At 41.4% G+C, this 9,844-nt stretch overlaps 1 protein-coding gene across 1 annotated transcript in view; it reads right to left on the minus strand.

Annotated features, from left to right (window-relative positions):
• Nucleotides 1–107, minus strand: part of GRIN2B (glutamate ionotropic receptor NMDA type subunit 2B) — a 411,355-nt gene extending 411,248 nt beyond the window's left edge. Inside the window, exon 1 of the mRNA XM_042991798.1 lies at nt 17–107. The gene's annotated coding sequence lies outside the window, so the exon portion shown is untranslated. The remainder of the gene's footprint in view (nt 1–16) is intronic.
• Between the last annotated feature and the right edge of the window lie 9,737 nt (nt 108–9,844).

Here is a 9,844-nt window from a genome sequence, read left to right on the forward strand (position 1 = left end):
GCCCATACACACCTACCTCACACACACTGGCTCTGGTGGGGGGAGAAACCCACGAAGCCAGGGAAGATGTTTCTGCTCCCAGGCTGTGTGTGTGCGCCCGTGTGTCCTCTTTCTCCACGCCCCCCACCCCACCCCACCCCCAAACCCCTGCACCCCCTCACTCCTATTGCTAAGACTCCGGCGGAGGCAGCCTTCCACGTCACGTGCTGGGGGAAGTGGGGTAGGTAGGGGGAAAAGGCTTAACCCGAGTCCGTGGCGCCTCCTGCCGGCCGCAGTGGGGCACAGCAATGAGAAAGGGCTGCTAAGGGGTGTGGGGAGCGAGACAGTGCCCCCGGTGGGCGGCCGCACTCGGCTGCAAAAAGCGTCTGAAAGGCGGAGCTGCAGTTTGAAATTTAAGACCCTTGCTCTCTTTTCCACAAATCAGCCTTGGCTTCCTACGGGCAGGCCATGTGCAGGACGCAGTTTAAAGCCGGGTTCTTGCCTTCAAGGAGCTTAAGATCTATTTTGAGCACACGAGGCTGACGGGAAAACAATGGGAAACAAAGAAAGGCAAATGTAATAAATTAAGGTCTAAATTGTGTAGTACAGACTGTATGTGTGCTTTGCTGACGACTAGCAAAGGTTCGAGGTGTTTGGCATTTTTTTTTTTTTAATTAAAATAGACCCTGCTATTTAAAGACATTGAGATGATGATGGGATAGGGGAATGATCCTTAAATTAAACTAGATAGCATGGCATTTACAAACCCACCCTCTTGTAAAAGGTAAACATCCATTCGTTTCTCTCCCTCTTAAACTGCTTTCTGTTTTAATAGCATTCCTCACTACCTGTAGTATTGTTTATTTTTAATATTAATATCATCGTGTATGCATCATTTTTATCCTGATCCGTTGTCTCTTCAGAGATCCAGAATATTATAGTGATGGAACGTTTTCATACTGGTTATATCATGAGCTTCTCACCAACGTTCCTGAGAAGCAGCCATATAAAACACACAGGCAATAATCCTATGTAAAGTGGCGACACCTGGTCATCTGGAGCTTTGATCTGTGAGGAATCCATCAGATCTGTCCCGCGGCCCTATAGACCAGGAGGTAGTCATAATATATCTGAACTAATTCATGGTTCCTAGTTTCTGTTAGGCTTCCTTTATTGTTGCATCTGAGATTTTTTTAAGGCACTCACAAACACATAAGCATTATATGAAAAACAAATACTGAAATTATTCTCTCTCAGTAATGGTATTGCTGCTCTTCTAAGACAGGGTAGGGTTGATCTTCCAACTCTTTGGAGAACTACAGAACCACTCCAGAGGTGCTGTGCCCCTTGAGACACAACAGCCACCCAAGCCCCTCTATGTGCAGGTGTCTAGGTGGTAGAACATAGATTCCAGGGCCCCGTAGATTCCAGAGAGCAAGGGCCCCATGGGAGTCTCCTGAAACGCTTCCTTGAGTCTCCCAGGAATGCCAGTACCTTCAGAATAATATCCAAACTCATTCAAGGGTTGGCCTTTAACGTACTTAAAAAAAAAAATCTCAGAGCCCACCTTCCCCTTCCTACCCCAAACCCCTTTCACCAAAACTGGGTCATTCTTTTCTATTTTCTTTTCTTCCCTTTCTGGACCCAGTAATTCCATTCCAGTCTGTTCACTTTTGCAAGTACAGAGGGAAGGATGAACTCTCCGAGCCCCCTCTCCCTAATTAAGTCCACCCTCTCCTTTAGTTTCTAGCTCAAGTCCCACCTCATCTGAGGATATTTTCAGTCAACCAAGCATTCCTAAATTGATTTCTGTAACAACTGCAGGACTTTTAAAATGAAGTATGACACCTTACCCCCATTCCCCTGCCTCCCACCCCCTGCATTGGGAAATGCGTAGAGGAATTTGTATGGTACTGGCGCGTATGATGCACACACTGGAGATACTACACACACCAAAAGGGTCGTCTGGTCCTGCGTCCTGAAGAACTGGCCCAAAAGGAAAATAATACTTCCATAAGCTATTTATGTTGAACCATATGAAACTGCTGGTAATCAGTCATATGAAACTGCCAGCCATATGAAATAACCATTATTGACCTCTAATAAAAAGGCCATTTCACAAAGCTAAACTTAAAATTGTATACCTATGTAAATCTCCTGCCCTTCCCAATTACTTAACTACTTAAGGAGATAGACCGGCATAAACGTTATCCATGTGTTTCCAGCACCTGACTGTTGGTTAGCAACCTCAGGAGTTCACCTGGTGAAATTCTAAATTGGTTCCTGGACACAGAGAGCAAGGAAAGACTGAAGAAAGAGACAGACCACTCCAGATTGGTAGGTGGCAGTTTTAATAAGCAAGACAACTTACCTACCTCGTCTTGGGCAGCCACAAGATGAGTGGATCTCAACACCTGCCCACCAGAATCTTAAGAGTCTATATAGAGGCCATAATGGGGTTCAGTCATGTATGCAGTTCAGCTGGTCTCAACCCATTACTCTCTAAGCTGTATCCTTGAAGTGGCTCCTAGCACAAGAACCAGTGGGTAGAATGTACATTCCAAGGACAGGGAAGGGGGGTGAGGAGTTTCCAATTGCTCAGTCCAGCTTGTGGGTCAACTGGGAGTCACATCCTCTCAATGACCTCCTCTAACAGTGGCACAATCCCAGACATGAGGCCTCAGTATTTTTTTTTTTTTAATGACTATTAGAAACCACTTTCCCAAGTAGTTTTGCTAACTCTGGAAGAGCTAATTCTAGGAACCATGCAGCTTTTGAGTGGAAGGCGGCATCTCTTCACCATGGTGTTCTTTGCCTATCGTCCATTCAATGGAAGACCTCTCTCCTTATTTCCTAGACTCCCTGTCACTTCCCTGCACTTCTCATGAACAACCTTCGCCTCCAAGGACCACAAGGCTTGCAATAAAACTGTTTTCAAGAATCACCCAGATTCATAAATTTGGAACACCTTTTCTCAACATTGCAAATATGTATTTCCTAACTCCTAGTCAGGAAGCACAAAAAGCAATATTCTAAAAAGACAAGATGTTGAATTATATTTCACAGCATGGTTTATTGAAGTAAAAGCTCTTGCCTGAGGCCGCTCATGACACTGATGCAGGTATTCTGCCAGCTCTCTTAACCAGAGAGGATCCTAGGGCGCCTGGTGGCTCAGTTGGTTAAGCGTCTGACTCTGGATTTTGGCTCAGGTCATGATCTCACGGTTCATGAGTTCGAGCCCCACATTGAGCTGCGCTGACAACAAGGATCCTGCTTGGGATTCTCTCTCTCCCAATCTCTCTCTGCTCCTACCCCACTCAGGCACTCGTGCTCGCTCTCTCTCTCTCTCTCTCAAAATAAATAAACAATAGAGAGGACCCCAAGAGATGCAAACACTCTTGTCCATGGCCTCATCAGCAGATGCAAAACCCATGCCTTGCTCAGCCAAAAACAAAAAAACAAGTGGGTGGAGTATATTAATCTCACAAAATCTGTCATATCAAGCCCTGGTACCACAGGGTAGGGCCTGAAGTTTACAATTTGGGGTTCCTCTTTAAGGAAAAGAGTAGAAATATTGAAAGTGAATATTTACTTAAAATGAGAAAATAAATCACAAATAAAAAATTATTTGATACTTATTAATGCTGCAAAATATTTTTAATTAAATAGTAATTGTAGGGGCACCACCCACTGACTGGGTGGCTCAATCACTTGAGCTTCCAACTCTTGATTACAGCTTAGGTCATAATCTCAGCGTTCGTGGGATCAAGTCCCACATTACGCTCAGCACTAACAGCATGGAGCCTGGTTGGGATTCTCACTCTCTCCCTCTCTCTGTCCCTCCTTCACTCATTCTCTCAAAATAAATAAATAAACACTTTAAAATAAATAAATAATTGTATTAGCTATTGCCTGCCTGTTCTATAATACTTATTTTTCTATATTTTTTGACTTCATACTCTTCATATTATGATTTATAATATCATTTCTATGGAAATAACAGAAAGAATCCAGTCTCTCCTGTACCGTGGTTGCTCAAAAATTGTTCTTCATTACTAATCACTTAGACAAATTTCTTATTGGTTGTAGTGCAATGTATGTTTTTAGAATTGCTGTCAAATTAGGGAAAACCTTCATCAAATTTCTTTATTTCTTTTATGTATAAGTTGTAAGGTTTCAAGAATTTCAAGTTTTCTTGAACAGTGATTAATACTAAATATTCCTTGAGTTGATGACACTCATTAACCAGTTTGCAATATATTAAAAGTTTTGCATTATCTTCATCAATGTTAGTATTTTGTCTCAAACCTGCTAGGAATTTAAATCTTTTTCCAGTGTATTCATTTGGTTCACTCCTCTTCTATAACTGGATTATCGAACAATTCAGTTTGATAACAATTGATAACAATTAATAACAATTCAGTTATTATTCAAAATTTCTCTTTTCTTCTTAAAGAATTACAGTTTTGGTATGACTTGAAAAAAAAATGTTGCAATTTGCTTCTTAATGTCATGTTGATTTCTATTGATGTCAATGCTAATTGTCTTTTTTATTTTACATGCATTAATTGTTATGTGACTTTTCTTAGTTTTCCAATAAATAAATGTATATAATAAAAGAAAGAACTCCTCAAATATGTTCCAAACAGCAGTCTATAATTTCTCACTCATTTTATTAAAATGTCCCCAAATGTCTTTCCAAACTGCAGATAAAGTGGCATCATCAAGCTTTATCAACTCTTTGAAGAAGTGTTTTAAATGTTTGAAGAAACATCTTTAAGTCTATGTTCAGGTTTCCCTTCCCAGCCTAGGAAAAATTTTAGAAGCTTAATGTTGATGTCCTCATGGTACAAAGCTTGAACAGCTTTCTAATGGGAAGCATTACACTTGGATGCTTTAAAGAAAATTCTAAGTTGTCAAATATCCTATTTGTGAGACAAATCTGAAAGGGAAAAAAAATCGCTACAAAATACAAAAGTGGGCTACAATTTCAGGGAGGGTGGAGGCAGCTTTTTCTCCAACTAGAATAAGGGGATGAACCACTGAGCACACGACCTGTGAGACCTTCCATGTCACAGTGCTGGGGGAGGGGCACAAGGAATCTTCCTGGAAGCTATTCCTTCATTGAGAAAGCTGGCAGTAAGTTACCTCTATAGGGAACTGATTGCAAGCCGCATAAATATATCTCACTAAACCCAAGTTACATCATTCCCAACACCAACCTTCCCCTCTCTTCGGCTCAAAAATGCTCGCCACCACTGCAACGACACCCAGTGCGAGAGGAAATCAGACGGAGAAAGTTGGAGTGGAAAGAGACAGCAGTCTTAAATGACTGCAATTAAAATATGCTACTTTTGCAGATTTTACTAAAACATTTGGACACATTATTAGGGCCTCTCCCACAGCCTTAGAAGAAAGGGCCCCAAGTGAGGGGCTGGGAATCTGAAGCTGCATTAGCTTCAAAGTCAGTCTGCCTCTGCTCGTTACCTAATGTAAAACAGGATTCCTGGTTTCTAGAGAAAATATTCGAATTTTATCTTTGAAAAAATAATTTGTTAAAGGCTCAGTTGACAACATGCATATTAATGCCTTCCGCTGAATCCAATCCATCTTCTTTTGCTTGCAATTCCTGGAGTGTACAGGAAACACAGAGCATTCAATTTTAATAACTCTTACAAGCATACGAAGATCCTGATTCTACCATCATTACTCTTGTAAAAGAATCTCTATTTTGTTCTTATCATAATGATATTAATTATTCAACGCGGGCACTCTGCTTTCAAAGGGATACTTAAACAGCCTTCATCCCCTCCCCCTTGTCTGAAGTCCTGCCTGGCCTCCAACAATTGAAAAAGTCTTCAACATCCACTGCGTTTTCACTGAGCCTGTTGTGTTCCTCGTAACAGTTCACTTCTACACATTCACATCAGATACTCAGGGCAACGTTTCTTTAATACTTCCCTAAATGGTCCTTTTTCTTTTCTAAAATACACAATGGGGGCAGAAGGAAGGAGAGAAAGAGGAGAGGAATAAATAAGACTTTCAGGGAGAAGAATCATTGAATCCAGAAAGTAGATATAAGTTGTGATATGATAGTAAGTTCTCTGTTAAAAGAGAGAGAGAGAGAGAGAGAGAGAGAGAGAGAGAGAGAGAGAGATGATGGGTTTTTTTTAAAGAAATCCTTTAGAATCTTGATTTTTTTTTAAGTTTATTTATTTTAAGAGAGAGAGAGCAGGGGAGGGACAGAAAGAGAGAGAGAGAGAGAGAGAGAGAGAGAGAGGGAATCCCAAGCAGGCCCTGCACTGAGCATGATGCCAGGCTCGATCCCACAAACTGTGAGATCATGACCTGCGCTGAAAATCAGGAGTCGGACACTTAAGCGACTGAGCCACCCAGGCACCCCTGGAATCTTGATTTTATCTACCTGAATCGGTTTTGTTTTACTTTTCTTTTTTTCCACCTAAATATTTGGGGGAGGGGGAATGGTCTCTATTTTCACCATTATGATGTAGGGAAGATGCTCCCTTGGTGTTTCGCTATCAGATTGATCAAGCTTCTTGAGAAATGTGCCCTAATTTCTTTGACGACAGACAATACGGATGAGAGATTCTGTCTCTATCTGAAGGCGTTCTGAACCACCTTACCAGAGGCAGTCAGATAATGATGCAAATGGTAAAACAAAATGGAGATAAATTTTGTAGCCCTCCTCTCACAAGGTCCCTCCTTTCTCATCACATCATGCCTTTTCTCCGAAGGTTTGTAAGGTGTTTTCTTTGTGAGCCACGCATCCATTCCCCCGATATCGTTTTTCCATTTTAGAATCTGCCTCCTTTTGTGGGCCCTTTATTCCTGGAGTCGTCACCCTCCAGGCACACACTACCCCTTCCTCATGCCCCCTTCACAGTCCTTTTATCCTCCAGAGTAGCTTTTATTGAGAGTGACTTCTGCCCACTTCGCACTGTCCCTCTGCCCCCATCCCCTGTCACCCTTCGCATTGGCAGCCAAGAGACCTTATGCAGAGACCAGTGAAAGGAAATAAGGACAAAGCATAGGGATCTCCTGCCTTAAATAAGGGAAAGAAGACCCAGTAGGAGACCTGGGCAGGCCGTTGACGATCACATGCAGAGACACTGGTCCCACAAAATAAATGGGAAATTGTGTGAATTAAGCTGGATCTCATTAAGCTGGATCTCCCCGGAGAGCATGCAAGTGTGCACGCACATGCACACACACACACACACACACACACACGCACACACACGCGCGCGCGCGCACACACCCTAGCATGTTGACGGAATTCTGAGGTGCCAATATGAGGCAAGGAGTGGTTATTCCTCAGTTGTTCCAAATCCACACAATCACCCTGAGAAGCGCGTAACGTAAGCTCCACCAGGGCAGGGGGCTGGTCCATTTGTTCACTGCAGCACTCCCAATACCCAGCGTGGTGCCTGAACGAATAAATGTATGAATAACTTCTAAGAGGACCCTAAGAATGAGGTCAGTAAGTATTCAAAGAAGGACTTTCTCTACCTCTGTCAGAGCTGCATTACAGTGAGCCTGCTTGAATGCTCCCCACGCTCCCCACCGCTGGGGTTTAGTTCAAACTCCCCTTTGACACTCCGGTTCCTTCACAGTCCAATCCCAAACTCCCTCTCCTCTGTATCTCCTCATAACATGCACTCATTTTTTATTTTTTATTTTCTGTTTCTCTAAGTTAATTTATAGGGGCGGGGGGCAGAGAGAGAGGGAGAGAGAGAATCCCAAATGGGCTCTGTGCTGGTAGCGGGGCTCGATCCCCTGCACTATGTGATCATGAACTAAGCCGAAATCAAGGGTCAGATGCTCAACCGACTGAGCCACCCAGGAGCCCCTTCATGTTGTTTGCAAACTGAGATGTATTTTCTGTTTAAATTTAGATTTGAGTTTTATCAAAGTGATGTAAGCGAAGTTTAAAATAATCGGGTTGTCCAACAGCAGTCCTCAGACCTCCCACCGCCACCTCCCTAAAGGCCACCACATTCAGCTTTTTTTGTTCCAACTTCTGGCACTCACCCTCAGTTAAGATACTCTTAACTGTCTGTTGACATCCTACTATGGAAGGTCAGAGTGTGTGTCTCTTTCACAAATAAAAACAAAAACTAAGGTACCACATAGTACACACCACATAATGTACTTCATCGGTGCACATTTCCTACTCTCATATCCTCTAACAGGTATATATCATAATTATACTTAAATCAATATTCAGAGTTTACAGTTGTCCCATAAATGTCCCTTATTAGGTTTAGTTATCCTTTCTCTTAAGTCTCCTTTAGTTTAGAACGGTTTCTCCATCTTATTTTGTCTTTCACGACACTGACATTTTTGGAGAAATTGGGCCAGTTAACTTATAGAATACTTCATAATCTGGAATTGTCTGATTCTATTCCTCATGAATAGATTAAGGATAAACATTTCTGACAAGGTGCTTTTGCATTAAATTAGCAGGAGGTACATAATGCCAGTGCGTCCCATTATCGATTAGGGCAAATGTGATCATTGATTTGGGGGTATCTCAATTGTGAAGGTATATTTTCTTCTTTGTAATTACTAACTTAAGACTGTAAGGACTAAAAGGACCTAAAAGCTATGACTTCCCAGTAACTAGGAGCACACCAGGCACCCAAATCCAGGTTTCTAAATACCATTCTCCAGTAAAAGAAACCAAGAAATACAAGGTGGTCCCAGAACATTTTGTTTGGCCTGAAAGCAGGGAAGTGGTTCTAAAACTAATGGGAACATGTCAAAAGGACATATGATCCAGCTGAAAGGATTTCTCGCTGGCAGAATTTGGGACTATTTTAGCTCAAAAAAGAGTAACGACCATATTGATTATGAGACATTGAATAAAAAAGACTCCATTAGTCCATAGGGACACTCAAAGGAAATGGTGGTGGGCACAGGGAATAAAAGCTCTTCTTTACAAATATCCTAGCTAATAAATGCTGAAGGAGTAACAGAATTAGAGGCTCACCATTTTACAATCTCCAGTGTAATAACCAATCGTCAGTGAGAACTGATAAATGCTTTTTTGATGATGATTTTTGGCAAGCCACAATTATACAACGTGCTTATTCTTAACCTATAAAGATTATTATGCCCTTTTTTAAAACTTCAAAATGTATACTCTCACATCTTCCAAATACCTCTTCCTCTTCATCCATGTTTACTCATACATTTCATAAACCCTTCCAAATTTCCTTCTCTGCAAAATTTTTTCTTTTATCCATTGGTGGATTGCTGTGAGCACTGATTCATATACAATTTAGTGACTCCATAGAGAAAAATCGTTTAGCCTCTATTTAGGAGCAATATCTGAATTTCTTCTTTTTTGAATAAAAACACTTCACAAATCTCTTTTTACAAAATGGTAAAGCGTATCTCAAAGCTAGTTAGGTAGTGTACTCCAAATTTTAAAATACTGATTCAAAAAAACATTAACCAAACACTGTCTATGTGTAAAGCAGAGTGCTTAAGTCCTGTTGGAAAAATAGAATAAGTAAAACACATCTCCGCCTTCTAGAAGTTTAGTCTAAAGAAAGGAAAAAAGTATTTATGTAATGAAACAATAAATGCAGAACTATTTCACTCCAATAATAGAGATAGAAGTAAGACGCTAAGACCCCAGAAGTAAGATCCATTCTTTCCAATAGAATGTGGAAGATTGCTTTAGTGGCCCCAATTCTTCATCTCTTCCTATAACCACACCTTTGCCATGTAACTCTGCAGTCCCCTCCCACAGTGAGAGGGCCATCCTTGCCTACACCTTGACTTTGAGTTTGGCAGTGTGACTTTCTTTAGCCAACAGAATGAGGCAAAATTGATG

This window comes from Panthera tigris, chromosome B4 (assembly GCF_018350195.1).
Source record: "Panthera tigris isolate Pti1 chromosome B4, P.tigris_Pti1_mat1.1, whole genome shotgun sequence".
NCBI lineage: Eukaryota > Metazoa > Chordata > Mammalia > Carnivora > Felidae > Panthera > Panthera tigris.